Raw genomic sequence first — 15,895 nt, forward strand, 5'->3', positions numbered from 1 at the left:
CTGGGCTGTTTTGGATGCTATTCTCTGTCCTAGTACCAGTCTTTGCTCGTGGGATTCCTTCTTGATTCCCTTGTCTTCCTTGCAAGTTCTTATTTACCATCTGAAACTCTACTTAATTAAGCATCTCCTCTTCCATGAGATTCTTCTGTCTTATCCCAACCCTTCAAAACCTAAAATGTGAAGTGAGAGGAACAATGTTATCCTGCTTTTCTTTGCTATAACTCCAAGGGCCTAGCACATGAATATAATAGATGCTTTATTATCATTCCGTTTATCAATTCTTCTCTCATCTAGTAATCCGTTATAGCACCTTTACACTGTTCTCTTGGCACAGTTATCTCTTTCAATAATAATCTCTTAGAATTTTTGTGTTGTGTTTTTTTTTTTAAAAAAATCTTTTTATTCCCAGCTCATTCTTTGTGCAGACTAACCAAACTGAGTGGGTCAAACTTCCATGAGGATGACTTTTCCCGGAGAATGGAGCAGAGATGAAGGAGGAGGCCACAGATCAGGAGTCCCTGCTATCCTCCAGCCCCCATCATGGATACTTAATCCTTACAAGAAAGGAAGAAACCAAGTAGCTAATGACTTGGTGGTGGTGGTGGTGGTGATGACGGTAGTTGCCATCAAGTCAGCTCTGATTTGAAACACTGACATAGTGAAACACTGCCTGGACCTACACTATCTTTGCAATTTTGGCTATGTTCAAGTCTATTATTAAAATCACTGTATATTTTTAATACCTTCCAACTTCCCTGTATCCTGCAAAGCTTTGTTGTGATCCATGGAAAAAGTTAGTGTTTATCAGCTAATTTTCAGAAGTAGATCAACTGCAGGCATGTCCTCCTAATTTGTTTTGATCTAGAAGCTTTGGTGAAACCTACCATCTTGGGCATTCTCTGTAACTTTTTTCTTAGACTATGACTTGATATGGATGAGTTTTTCATTTCTGTGTTCCATTTCACATGGAGCTCTGGTAGTAGGGAACTGTGCTGTAATCCCAAAGTCATGCAGTTCAAATCCACCAGCTGTTCCATGGGAGATAGATGAGCAATCTCCCACTGTGTTTTGGGGTTTTGTTTTAGTTTTTTAAATACTGTTTTATTTGCAAAGTTTGTATACATTGTTATTCACACTGGATCTTTCCCATTTCCTTTACCCACCTCTCCCTCCACCCATCGAATTGCATGACCCTATGATTAACTGCCCTCCACCCCACCCATCCTCACTCCTCTGCTTTCCCCCACCCCCTCCTTGGATCCTCATACTCATTCTACAGTAATGGGCTTATACAGTATTTGTCCTTTGGGACTGAGTTCATTCACTTAGCATAATGCTCTCCAGTCCTCCCAAATTAGGTAGTAATTTATATAGTCATTGCTCCTGTTTGCTGCCAAGTATTCCATCGTGTACATGTACCATAATCCATTCTACTGTGGTTGGACATTTGGGATGTTTCACTGCGATGAACATTGATGTACAAGTCTCCATTTGTGCCTTAATTCTCATTTTCTTGGGATATATTCCAAGCAGTGGAATATGAAATTTCTATGTTCATCTTTTTTAAGAAACACCAAAATAAAATGCCTGTGATTTTACAATCCCACCGACAATGTATAAGAGTTCCTATCTCACCACATCCTTTCCAACTTTTTTTTTTGCTATGACTATTTTCTTTTATGACCTCTCCAAAGTGCTGAAGAGCAATGGTGTTTCTTTGGAGACTAAGGTGCGTCTGATACAGGCCATGGTCTTCGCAATCACCTGTTATGCATCAGAGAGTTGGACAATGACCAAGGAGGATAGAAAGAGAATTGATGCCTTTGAGCTGTGGTGCTGGAGAAGAGTGTTGAGAATACCATGGACTGCTAGGAAAACAAACAGATTTGTCCTGGAAAGGGTTAAACTGGGTGGCTCCTTGGAGGCAAGGATTCTGAGGCTCCATCTAACATACTTTGGACATGTTGTGAGGAGAGACCCGTCCTTGAAGAAGGACATCATGCTTGAGAGGGTGGAGGGACAGCGCAGGAGGGGAAGGTCCTCTATGAGGTCGATTGATTCAGTGACTAGGATAATTGGGATGGGAGTGTCAGAGACAGTGCAATTGGCACAAGACAGAGCGGAGTTTAGGGCTGTTGTACATAGGGTCGTTATGAGTCGCAGGCGACTCGACAGCACATAACAACAACTAGTTTATTTATAAAATTCTAATACATTATTTTTAAAAACAAATTCTTTCAATTTCCCATCATATTGTACAGCCTCCCATGATTCATCTCTCCCCTCCCCAATCCCCGCACACACACACATCCTCATCCCTCTGCTTCTAACCTCTCCCACCCCTCTGGGATCCTTCTACTCATTCTACAGTAATGGTTTTGGTTTTTTTACAATAATGGTTTTATGTAATATTTATTCTTGTGGGAATCTCCCACATTTATTAATTTCTGTCCTGTTAAACTTTTTCACTGCTACTGGAGTAAGATGCTGTCTCGTGGTTTTGATTTGTATCTCTCTTATTGCCAGTGATTTGGAGCATTTCTTCATGTATCTGTTCACAATCCAGATATCTTCCTCTGAAAATTATTTCCATCTCTTTTGCCCATTTTGTAATTGTGTGAACAGTTCTTTTTCTTGTGGAGGCCCTGTAAACTTTTGAGATGAAACCCTTTTCTGAAATAATATTGTCAAATTGTCTGAAATAGTGTTACCAAATGGTTGGGTTTTTTTCCCCAGTCAGTAGGTTTTGTTTTCTCTGTTTTCTACTGTGTGATTCAACTGCCTCTGAAAACCTACTGCACAGTCAGCTATGGGTCAGTTCTGACTCAACAGTACACAACAACATTTAACATACAACCCAATGAGAAATGATCTAATCCTCCTTCAATTTGAAGCATTACTTTTTTACACTGTGGTAGATAAATCATTGAAGATTATTTAAGCATGACAAAAATAAAAATAAAGTTAGGAAGATTTCTCCTGAGGAATATACTGGTCTTACTGTAAACCTTACTAAGATTTCCTTTCTGACATCTTACCATGATTTCCAAATGTGAAGTTTGGGATTCCTGCCAAGGAAGCACTCTTAATATATATTTTGGGAGCCAACAGAAGTATGAGGTACTGTTACGTTGACTCAGCAATATTGATAACATGGGCACAGAGAAAACCCATAGAAAAAGGCATGCTGTAATGCAGTACAGCAGGTTCAGTTGAGGACACGCTGTCACCGCCTCTTATCCCTCACAGTAACTGTAATGACAGGAGCACCACTACAAGGTACCTTAGGGTAGAGCATAAAAAGAGTCTTCGTTTCTCTTTAGAAGTTTTCTTTATTTGGGTTTCTTTTCCTTGCAGCAGTATTTTGGGGTTTTCTTTGTAGAAGTTTTGTGTCTCTAGTTGGGTTTCTGCCTAAGTATTTTCTTTTAAGTGACTGTTGTTAAATGGTACTGCTTTTCTGGTTTCTTTTTCTGAGTTCTCTTTGTTGTTCTTGTTGTTGATTGCCGTTGAGTGGAGCATGACTCATAGTGACCCTATGAACAAAAGGCCTGAAGCCTTTCTATAACTATCATCATTTATCAAAGTTCATAGAGTTTCCAAGGCATGTTGTTTAGGAAATGGATACCACTCTTTTTGTTGACGTAGGGGAATTCCTGTGTGTGAGTGTGTGTGTGTGTGTGTGTGTGTGTGTGTGTGTGTGTGTGAGAGAGAGAGAGAGAGAGAGAGAGAGAGAGCTGATTTTGTACACTGCCGCTTTGCCGGCTCTTTCAATTAGTTTTACTCGTTTTCTTCCTGTGTCTTTGGAATTTTCTACATTTAAAGCAATATTATCTGCAAGTGGGCACAGTGTACTTCTTTACCATTTTGGATGCCTTTCACTTCTCTTTCTTTTCTTAGAGCCCTGGATAGAACTTCCAGCACAATATTGATAGGAGTGATGAGAGAGGGCATCCTTGACTGGATCCACTCCCAAGGGAAATGCTTTCAAGGTCTCTCTAATAAGAATGGTGTTAATTGTTGGTTTCATGTGTATATATTTAATTATTGGAAAAATTACCTTCTATTCCTATTAAACGGAATGCTTTTATCAGGAATGGATGTTGAATTTTATCAAATGTCTTTCTTGCATTGACTGATGATCATGTGGTTCTTTTCCTTTGTTTGTTTTTTTATTTTTATTATCTTTTGTGGCAGCTTCTTGCCACTAGGCCACCAGACCTTTGTTTGGTTTTTATATGTAGTTTATATTATTAATGGAAGTAGAGTGGATCTCAGCTATGATAGCTTAAATGCCATCAAACCTCATCAAGGAAATGACTGCATTGACAATTCAGAGAATTATAGGCGACCAAGTTGACATACCTTCACCATCACAGCCTATTTGAAGATAACTCTGAAACTATGCATGTTCTTGTTGTGTGCTGTAGTTGAGTCAAGTACGACGAGTAACAACCCCATGATTTGAACCCTGTCCTACCCTGTGCCATCCTCATCATCTCTGACACATCTGAGCCCATTGCTGCAGTCACCATGTCAGTCCGTCTTGTTGAGAGTCTTCCTCTCTTTCACTGACCTTCCATCTTTCCAAGCATGATGTTCCTCTCCAAGAGATAGTGTCTCCTAGAAACATGTCCAAAGTATGTGAGATGAAGCTTCATCATCTTTGCCTCCAATGAGCACTCTGGCTGTACCTCTCCAGGACATCCATGGGATCTTCACTCCAACACCACAATTCAAAGGCATAAGTTCTTGTTCTGTCATCCTTATTCATTGTTCAGCTCTGAAATGCATAGCAAGTGATTGAAAAGACCTGATTTAGGTGAACTTTAGTCCTCAAGTTGACATCACTGCTCCTCAGAAAGAGTGAACTAAGGGCCATAATTTCCAGGGTTCTCCAATCTCTATTGGACCAGTAGACCTCATCTCTTTTTATGGTTTTGACTTGATCAATCCTAGATCTCCCATTGTTACCTATTTCAGAGGGCTCAGCAGTGGTAGGCAGGCAGCATGTAGTTCTTCTAGTCTCAAGATCGTGGAGACAGAGGTAGGTGCATGTGGGCCATTAGTCTTCTGCACTTGATGTTAGCAGAGATGTTAAAATAGGAGTCCCTTGAAACCTTTTGGCATTTTCATGTAACACTCCTGCCTTCTTTTAGGGAACCTTGAGGACTTCTTTTTAAGTGAGGCAAGTTGTGCCAGTATACCTTAGAAATAAAATTTTCTAGAGCATCTTTGCTTAATTAAAGTCTGTGCTGTATTGCCTTTACCCCTTAGTGTCCTGATTGGAATGAAGCCATTGTCAATCTCTGTCTCCATTGAAATGTCTCAAATAAGGACAGAGACTGATATCCAAAGGTTTCTCAGAGCCTAGAGTTTCTGCTCTAGGAGCATCAAATGGGGGTAAGCTTCATCTGTCTTCTAAACTTTTTTGCAATTGTGCCAAAAATATGGCTGTGACTTGAAAAAATGTGTATGTATCCACCCTTAACCAGGTGAGCCCCTGCAGCTCAGAAGCCTGGGAATGATCTGTCGGAGGATTGGGAACTGTGGACAGGGTCTGGGTGATGTGACTGTTGGTTATGCTCCCAGGGGAAGGAAGTGTGTCTCATCATCCTGAAACTTACACCCCAGTATAGTTAAGAGACAAGTTCAGACTATTTCAGAAGGAATTATCCCTGAATTGAGCAGGTACTAACACAAAGGTAATTTCTCTCAAAATAAATCTGAATATGTCCTGCTTAAAATTTCAGTAGACAGAAAAAATCCTAATGTGTTCTTTTTCTCCTTAGACAATAAAAAAATTAACTTTATTATTACCACTGCAGTCTTTACATTGATTTGTTTTTTTAAAAAATACTAGTTTGAAAACAACTATGGGATATCTCACCCCAGTAAGAATAACAAAATTCAGCAGAACAAAAAAAACAACAAATGCTGGCAAGGTTGCAGGGAAATTGGAACTCTTATTCACTGTTGATGAGAGTGTAAAATGCTTCAACTGCTATGGAAGGCAGTATGGCACTTTCTCAAAAAGTTGCAAATAGAAATGCCATTTGACCAAGCAATTCCACTACCGGGAATATACCTTAAAGAAACCAGAACTGCCACCCAAGCAGATATATGCACATCATATTTATTGCTGCTTTGTTCACAGTAGCAGAGAGTTGGAAACAACCCAAGTGCCCATCAACAAAGGAATGGATAGAGAAGCTGTGGTATATTCACACAACAGAATACTATGATGCATCAAAAAACAAAGAACTCATGAAATAAACAAAATGGGTGATTCTGGAGGACATTATGCTGAGTGAACTATCTCAGTGACAAAAAGACAAATACTGCATAATGCACTGCTAAAAACAGGATTAACATTGGTGTCAGGGGGAAACTAAGAAAAGAGGGGATAAATACTGTACATGGCATTGAAATAGACGAGGGAGAGAATTATATAAAAGGAATATATAATTAGGTATTATTGGCATGACACAAGTCCAGAATAACAGCTGCATAGTAAAGTAGACTGGGAGTGGGAAGACTGTGTAACAGTGAAGTAACTTTTTTCCAAAGCAAAAAGCAAACTGAGGGAGGGAGGGGGAACAGGGAGGGAAATGTGTAACAATGAAAGAATTGAAATCCAAGTTCTCTATAAACTTTCATTAAAATCTCAATTTTAAAATAATACTAGTTTGAAATACATTATTGAAAGTGAGTGCACATAAGAAATAGAAAATACAAAACTACTACGAGATAGCATCTCACCCCAGTAAGAATGGCAAAATAGAACAGAACAGCAAGCAACAGATGCTGGCGAGGATGTGGAGAAACTGAAACTCTTATTCACTGTTGGTGGGATTGTAAGATGGTGCAACCATTGTGGAATGCGGTGTGGCACTTTCTCAAAAAATTGCAAATAGAGATTCCATTTGACCCAGCAGTCCCATTACTGGGAATATACCCCAGAGAGACCATGTCTGCCATCCAAGCAGGTATATGCACACCCATGTTTAGTGCAGCTTTGTTTACAATAGCAAAGAGTTGGAAGCAGCCTAAGGGCCCATCAACAAACGAATTATATATAGAGAAGCTGTGGTATATCCACACACTGGAATACTGCGCAGCATTGAAAAACAAGGAACTCATGCAATATTATTCAAAGTGGGTGACCCTGGAGGACATTATGCTGAGTGAAATATCTCAGTCACAAAGGGACAAATACTGCATGGTGCCACTGTTGTAGAATGGGTCTGACATCAGGGTGAGGGTATGACAGAAAAAACTGGATAAATAATGTATATTGTATTGAAACAGATGAGGGAAAGAACAGATTAGAAGTGATATATGAGGGGAGTTCTGGTGGCCTAGTGGCAAGAAGCTGCACTGCAATCCCAGAGGAATACGGTTTGAATCCACCAGATGCTCTGCCGGAGAAGGAGGCGCAATATCCTCCTGTATCAGTCTGATCTGATTTGATGGTACACGCACACAAAATAATAAAAAATTTTAAAAAAATGTAAAAAAAAAGAAGTGATATATGATTATTATGGTTAGCACAGGAATCCAGACTTAAGGTTGCATAGAGAAGTGTACTTGGGGTGGGGGGTGGGGGGAAGGGACGTGGGAATTGTATACTAATGAAGGAATTTTTTTTTCTTTTTTTTTTTTCTCTCTTCGGAGGGGTAAGCGAACTGGTGGGGAGGGGTGGGCAGGGAGAAAATTGTGGCAATGAATGAATGGAAATCCAAAACCCCTGTAAAAAAATTTTTTTAAAAATTACAAACCTTAAAAAAAAATAGAAAATAGAGATAGTGCTGGAGACACTAACATTTTCCTCTACTTCACTTACTGTTGTAGACAAGATTTGGCATAATTAGTGTTATAGAAAGAGGAGCAAAAGGACCTATAAGAGATGTGTCAACTATTTAGAAAAGTACCTTCAGTCTGTGGACCACTCACCAAGAAAAAGACTTCGTTTACCTGGGCACTATCCTCACCATAGCAATGAATTCTCTACCACCAGCAGGATGATTCTGGTGATAATTTGGGTGCATTGTTTACTGGCCATTGGCTATGAGTTAATTGTATTCGGCCTTCTATTTAAAAATGCATTTGGTCACCAGTATGTCGCTAGAATCCAGGTGTTTAATAATCTGAAGCAGCCTGATTCTACAGAGGTTTGATACCTGGTTCTGGTGAGAATTTGGGTGCAATGTCAAACATTCTTCTAAGTGGTATAGCACTGGCCTGTCTATTTGCTGTGCAGAGGTAATTTGTAGTTGCTGTGATGCTAAACACTGTGACACTGATATTTCAAATGTGATAAAGGTTACCTAAGGTGGGCAGTGTTTGGTGGAGCTCCCTGATTAAAACAGGCTTGGAAACAGTGGCATCTATTTCTGAAAGTTTGCCTGCAGAAAAACTGTGAACTTGGAGAAACAATTAAAGTTATACAAGTGTTCAGGTCTTTTGTTCATAGGGTCACGATGAGACATCTATGACTCAACAGCACTTAACAACAACAACCAGCAGGACAACTTGAAAATTCTGAAAAATGCCTCATAACATTTGTTAACAGTACTTGTACCCTATGTTTTATTTAGATATCTAGTGATTACTTAAATATTCTTAACTATGAATCAAGTTCTATAAGAATAAGTTACAAAGATTCTGAATTTAATAGCTGCATCAGTATTTCAACTAACCTTTTCAAGTAGGTGATAATGTTTTGAATTGGTAATTCATTTCCTGCTCTGAATAGTGTTGTCAGTATTCCGGCAATAATGACTATACTCATTCCTGTAAATGCAGAACATCCTAATGCACATTATACTTTGAATTATACTCAGTGAAGAAATAATTCCATGTACACATTGTTTCATAATTCTAGGTGCCAATTTTCAACGGTGCAGGTCTATAATCAAAGCTGGGTTTAGCAAATGCTTTCTGACTTCTTTTTACAAAGTTATAAATGGTTGATAACAGTAAGTTTTTTTCCTTTATGTATGATCAACTTCGTGAAGCATTAATTCTCAAGGTATGCATATTTTTGGACCATACAGTGTATCTGTTCCTCTTTCAGAAGCAGCTACCATCTGCTTTACACCTTCATCAAAAAAGAGTGTGGCAAGCTAAAAGTGTAGAAGTTAGCGAAATTCAAATGAGATTGAAAAGTCCAAAGTACATGCTCTTGGGTAACCAGGAAATCTGGGTTATAATGCCAAATCTTCTCCAAATGTTTGAAAAGGTTCCCATCTGTGCAGGATGCCTTTACCTAATGTTGCTTCACTAGGGTTACTGCTGATGTATATAGTCCGATACAGGTGGAAATCCAGCTTCTAATCGTGTTTTGTAGTATCCAGGTCTCTTAGCTATTATATCTCATTTTCTGCACCAAGGAACAAAATGCTTGTAATTGTCTACTTCCAGTACTACATCATACATGTCTTGCGTAGAATATCCAGTCATTTTCCTCTCTGAATATCCTTTTCTTTTGTTGACTAAGGGTGCAGTAATGTTGAAGAAAATTCTTGCAAATACCTCCTTAGGTACAAGTGAGGACTGTAGTGGGAAAGTTCTGCTGATGGATATACCACAGAGAACTAAGTATCTGACTTTTTGCTCAGGACCCTGTGTGGGAACCGAAGTTCCAGCCACTCTCAGTGCTGGCATCCAGAGACCACTGTAAGGCCCTCTGAGCTGTCCGAGCATCCAGGCTATTCCACTGCAGCAAGGTCCACCTCCAGGACCCCTCAGCAGGCCACCTGCTCCCATGCTGCAAGCCGATCGGCGGGTGCCTTCTAATATGCTGGTTTTGAACTTTGACAAGCTGATTCCAAAATTCAGCTTAAAGAAAAATAGTCAAGGACAGCTCCTAGAAAAAAATTTTCATTCATTAAAATAATTTATTGAGTTCTTGTAGCCTAGTGGCAAGAAGTTGCACTGAAGTCCCAAAGGCACATGGTTCAAAGACACAAGCTAGCTGCTCCATGGATGAAGGATGGGCAGTCTCCTCCCTTGTGATTAACTGCCTCTGAAAACCCACAGAGGGTCAGCCCTGGGTCGGTTTCGACTCCACAGTATACAACAACAACAACAACCACAAAATAATTTAATCTGTAAATATTTAAAAAGTATAAATCTATAATGAAAACGTCCAATAGTACTAAAAAATCAAAAGCCATTCATTGTTAAGTTGATTCCAACTAACAATAACTGCATACTATAGAATAGAATGGCCCCAGAGAATTTCCAAGGCCTTTACAGAAAGCCGTGTTTTTTTTCTCCTACAGAGCAACTGGTGGGTGAACCACCAATATTTTGGTTTAAGGCTGAGTACTTTAACCACAGTGCCACTGGAGTACACCAGCGTACAGAATGGAAAAATAAATTCCTGAAATAGAATAATAATTTAAGAAAAAAGTGCAAGAATGAATGAATGAAAATCCCAAATCTCTGTAAATGTTCATTAAAATTAGTAAAACAAAATTTTAAAAATGAATAATAATAAAAAATAACAAAAAAAAGGCCTTACTTCCAAAATTTAATTCCATCACCAACTCACGAATAACTCAAAAGCAAAAATGGGCTCAGAGAGCTCTGGTGACCTAGTGGCAAGAAGCTGCACTGCAATCCTGGCGGCTCATGGTTAAAATCCACCAGATGCTCTGCTGGAGAAGAAGGGTCAGTCTCCTCCTGTGCCAGTCAGATTCAATTTGACAGTACACAACAAGAAAGTGGGGCGGGTTGAGGGGGGATGTGGAATGGGCTCAGCAGTTTCTGATTTTCATGATGCTTTTAAGCGTCTTTCCTTCAACTATATCTGTGGTTCCCCTGAAGTCCCACCCCATCCCCTAAAAAAGACAAAAAATGAGGGCAAAAAAGATACAAAGCATGGGCTTCCAATGACCTGGTCCCACCTCTGGTGGAGGGGCTTGTTCCCATTAAGATTTGGGGGCTTCAGAAATTCAAGGGAGGGTGGCTGTGGGTCCTAATCAGCAGATGACAGCAGGATTGGTTTTTCTGGTCTAGGAGAGCTAAAGTGAAGTTCCCAAGACAGCAAGGCCAGTGTGGGGCCCCACAGTGCCCACCGAGCATCTTGCCTTGCTCTTTGGGAATAAGTGAACAATTGCTGCATACAGTCAGCCCCTATTGCTCTGCACATTTGAGGTTATGAATCTCAAATTGGAAACTTCTTCAAGATAACATAGGTAGGAAAGACAAATTGGGCTGGCCAGGCAGTCCTCCTCCTCTGACATTTTCCTCACTGAGGTGGTGTTCAGTTAACTTTTTTAGTTGGTGTCCTCTTTATATTTATGTTGGCCTCAGGGACATCTGCAATTAAGCTGTCACCTGGAAGTGCTCCGCTGTGGTTGGTTTCAGAGGGTGGAACTGGAAAAAGCCCTTTTTGCTGCAGTCAGAAAAACTTCCTCAAATTTACCTGTTTACTTGTCTGTGTCCTTTACTAACCTGTGAGCTCTAGAGGCACCTTCTTATTCATAATTTTGTTCTTTGCATTTACCACAATGCGTAGCCAATCCTAAGCATTAAGTAAATGTTTGATAAATTGCTGGAGTCTAAATTCTGTACACTTAATATGTAATTTCATCAGAATTTACAGAAATGCCTTGGATGTAGTCAGCATTGCATTCTCAAGTCTCTGACAGCTGCATCTGTGGGTTAACTCTTCTCTGCCCTTTTTATGTTCTCTGCTGCAGCCTATGGGATCCGAACGGATGGAAATGAGGAAAAGGCAGATGCCTGCAGTCCAGGAGACACTAGGCGCTGCTCCAGCCCAGCACACAGGCGGAAACCGTGCCTCCAATGCCTGCTGCTTCTGCTGGTGCTGCTGCTGTAGCTGCTCTTGGTAAGGGGTGGGGTTTAGCAGCACACTCTCGATAGGAAGATAATACCACTCATTAGTGCTAGTTTAGTATTCATTTAACAGTGACCTTTCAGCAAATTATTTTCAAATAGCAAATAAAGATTGTGTATATTTGAAAAGACTACTACCTATCTGTACATCTATGGACACCAATCAATCAACAGAGGTCTGAGATACGCTTTAAAATAATACAGTGGAGGGACGGAAGGGGTATAGAGGTAGAACTGGTGATGCATTGTGGTTCTTGTTACTAAATGATAAGTTCGTTTTCTATTGTGCCTATCTGTGATCATCTTAGAGTCTACATATAATATTTTACATAAGATAAGCTTAAAATAAGTATATAAAGTTGATAATGAGTACACATTAGAAAAGGATGACTCTATTAGGGATTAAAAATTATAATTGGTTCTGCAGCAGTCACTTCCTTGCCCTGTGAGGGCACAGTGTGGTGTCTCGTGCCTAGGGAATCCCTGAATGGTGGAAACAGTTAATGAACTTGGCTGATAAATGGAAGGTAAGATGTTCAGGTCCACCCACAGACACTTCAGGAAAAAGACTTGACAGTCTTTGAAAAATTGGTTAGACTTGGAAAGTCTGTAGTGGACCTTAGTGCTGAAGGGGCAATTGTCTGAGATGTGCAAGCTTTTCCTGGGGCTGTGAGACACCACCACCACCCACACCCACATCACCCACCCCAGTTGGCCTTTCCCTCATCCTTGCATCAGTGCTGCCTTCTGCTGCAGCCATGGCTAGGAGAATGTTTTGTACAGATGCTATAAGAAACCCAGGCCAGGCCAGTCACAGAGCTAGCTTCTCCAATAAAGTAGGATAGTGCTCGAGAAGGAAGGATAAGGGGTAGGAACTACAAGTCTAGGGTTGTTACCTAGATCTAGGGCAGCTCAGGAATGAGGTAAGACTGATGGCTGCAGCAGGAGGTAAGCAGGGCTTGAGAAGGAATGGGCTGCCCATACAAGCCACACATTCGAGTGTGATGAGGGGTTGTTGCTCAGTTTTTCTGTTGGATAAGATGTTGAGATATTGGAATCTGGGTTGGTATTTTTGCTGTGCATTTCTGAGAGCAAAATGTGTGATGATTTTCTGTACAAGATTTTATAAATCAACCTTGTGATTGTTTTCTTTTAAAGATGTTTTTTTCTCTCTCACTGAAGCTTCAGCAAAATTTATTCCTGTTTTGGAATTGTGGGACTTAGATGGAATGGGGATTTGGTGAACAAGCACACAATAGAAAGTGTTAACATTTATTTTAAATTACATGAGCCACTGTTGGTATGATACTTCCAGACCACACCACACTGTGCCCTCACAGGGCAAGGAAATGACTATTTGATGCAGAACCAATTATAATTTCTAATCCCTAACTGAGTCATACTTTTCTCATTATCAACTTTATATACTCATTTTCATCACCATAGGCTCTTGCTCATATGTCATTTCATGAAATTCTTCTGTGTCAGCCAATTCCTTCTGATACAGTGATTCTGTGTATTCCTTCCATCTTCTCTTGATACTTCCTGGATCATTTAATATTCTGCGCAAAGTATCCTTAAGTATTGCCACCCGTGGCTTGAATTTGTTTTTCAGCTCTTTCAGCTTAAGAAACACTGAGCAAGTTCGGCCCTTTTGATTTTCTGTCTCCAGCTCTCTGCACATTTCATTATAGTATCTTGCTTTGTTGTCCCAGGCTACCTTTTGAAATTTTCTGTTTAGCTCTTTGATTTCTTGGTTTCTTCCTTTGGCTTTGGCTTCTCGGTGCTCTAATGCAATATTCAGAGTCTCATCTGACATCCGTCTTGGTCTTTTCTTCTTTTTCAGCCTTTGTAATGATCTTTTGCATTCTTCATGTATGATTTTCTTGATATCCTCCCAGAGCTCATTTGGTCTACGCTCATTGGTGCTCAAGGCCTCAAACTTGTTCCTGAGATGGTTTTGAAATTCGTGTGGGATAGACTTAAGATCAAATTTTGGTTCCCATGGACTTGATTTAATTTTCCTCAACTTCAGCTTGAACTTGCATATGAGTAGTTGGTGGACTAGAGAGGTGGGAATAAGTGTGTTTGAGATGGCTAGGTTGGCACAGGATAGAAGAGCTTATAGAGCTCTTGTACATAGGGTCACTGTGAGTCGCAAGCGACTCAATGGCACATAACAACAACATACTCATTTTCAGCTTATGTAAAATGTTACACGTAGACCCTAAGATGATAACAGATAGGCACAATAGAAAATGAACTTATCATTTAGCAACAAGAACCACAATACATCACCAGTTCTGCCTCTATACCCTTTCTGTCCTTCCACTGTGTTATTTTAAAGCATATCTCAGACCTCTGTCAATTGATCTGTGTGTCCACAGATGCACAGGTGTCTTTTCAAATATACACAATCTTTATTTGCAGTTTATTTGAAAATAGAAGATCATTTGTTTCTTACAATCTGAATTTTGTGTTTGTTTCTTTGTTGAACTCTACCATGTTGTCTGATACCTTCCTCTGCCCTGTCTTATTTCCTCTATAATTGGGAGATTGGTTAGATTTAAAGGCTTGATCCGATTTAAGTTTCTAAATTCAGTTTTTAGAAACACATCAAATCTCTCCTCAATAAAGTGCTTTATTATTAAGTAGACATTTATAGTAAGAAAGTGAATCTAACTGGATCCTCACGCTTTGCACACAAATTAACACAAAATTGACTATAGCTGTGAATATAAAATTCAAAACTAAGAAACTTTTTAAATAAATAAATTTGGTGCCATAAAATTGAAAACTGAGAAAAATGCATGACGATAATAGAGAAAATATTTTCAAATCTTGTGTTCATTGAAGGGCTAGTATCTGTAAGTATCTAAACTATCTCTGTAACTTTTAAACCTCAACAATTTTAAAAGAAAAGACTAATTCAGTTAGAACTTTGGCAGCAGACATGAAGAGACATTTCACTAAAAATGATGTGCAAATACAAACGATGAAAAATGTTCACTATCGCTCATGATTAGGAGATGAAATATTTCTTCACACCAGGTAGAAAACCTAAAATAATGACAATGACAAATACTGATGAGGATCAAATTCTAGTGGAGAAACTGGATCACTTGCTGGTAAGAATTTTAAATAGAAGGCTACTCTAAAACAATTCCACTTTCATAAGCAAGGAAATATATAATTATCAAATGAGGCAATGCACCAGCCTTAGGAATAAGAGTCAAGCACTGAAAACAGACTATCAGATGTCTTTCAGTGGGTAGAAGATGAACCCCAGTATATCTATACCAGAAAATATTACTCTGCAATAAAAAGATAGGAATTTTGATATGCAAACTTGAATGAATGTCAGAGAACTGTGCAGAATTCAGAAAGCCAGTCTGAAAGGATCACGTATCATGTGAATATGTATGTGCTTATAAGAAGCTATGGACATACATGTTGTTGTCAGGTGTCCTCATGTTGACTTCCACTCACAGAGACCCTATAAACAACAGATCTGAACCTTGCCCTGTCCACCTCCAAACTCATGGTGTCTCATACACATGAGCCCACTGTTACAGTCAGTGTTGGTCCATCTTGTTAAGAGTGTTCTCCTCTGACCTTCCACCTTTCCCAGCATGATGTCTTTGTCCTGGGACTGGCTCCTGACAACATGCCCAATGTGACACAGTTTCACCATGCTCAGTCCTGAAGAGCTATCAGGTTGCACTGCTTCCAAGACAGATGTGCTATCTGAAATTTAGGACATTTTAAAAGAATTTTTATTTGCAAAAAAACTTAATTAATTGTGGTAGTATATTTGCAATTTTGAAATATTCTTTCCTTTGAGTTCAAATATGGTGCGTAGGATAGAGGAGTCTTTCCTTATTTGTCTAATAGCATTCTTAAGTGACCATAGATATGATGAATTTTTTTTTATTAATTTAGTTTGTTTATTTTTCATTTCAATGAACATCTACAGAGATTTTGGAATTCCATTCATTCATTGTTGCACGCTTCTCCCCGCACAAAC

At 39.4% G+C, this 15,895-nt stretch overlaps 1 pseudogene; it reads right to left on the reverse strand.

The window, feature by feature from the left end:
- Window positions 1–8,993: 8,993 nt before the first annotated feature.
- On the reverse strand, window positions 8,994–9,768 carry LOC102863342 (annotated as a pseudogene).
- Between the last annotated feature and the right edge of the window lie 6,127 nt (window positions 9,769–15,895).

The sequence above is a fragment of the Elephantulus edwardii genome, unplaced genomic scaffold (assembly GCF_000299155.1).
Source record: "Elephantulus edwardii isolate Elephantulus edwardi_28Jun2011 unplaced genomic scaffold, EleEdw1.0 scaffold00287, whole genome shotgun sequence".
Lineage (NCBI taxonomy): Eukaryota > Metazoa > Chordata > Mammalia > Macroscelidea > Macroscelididae > Elephantulus > Elephantulus edwardii.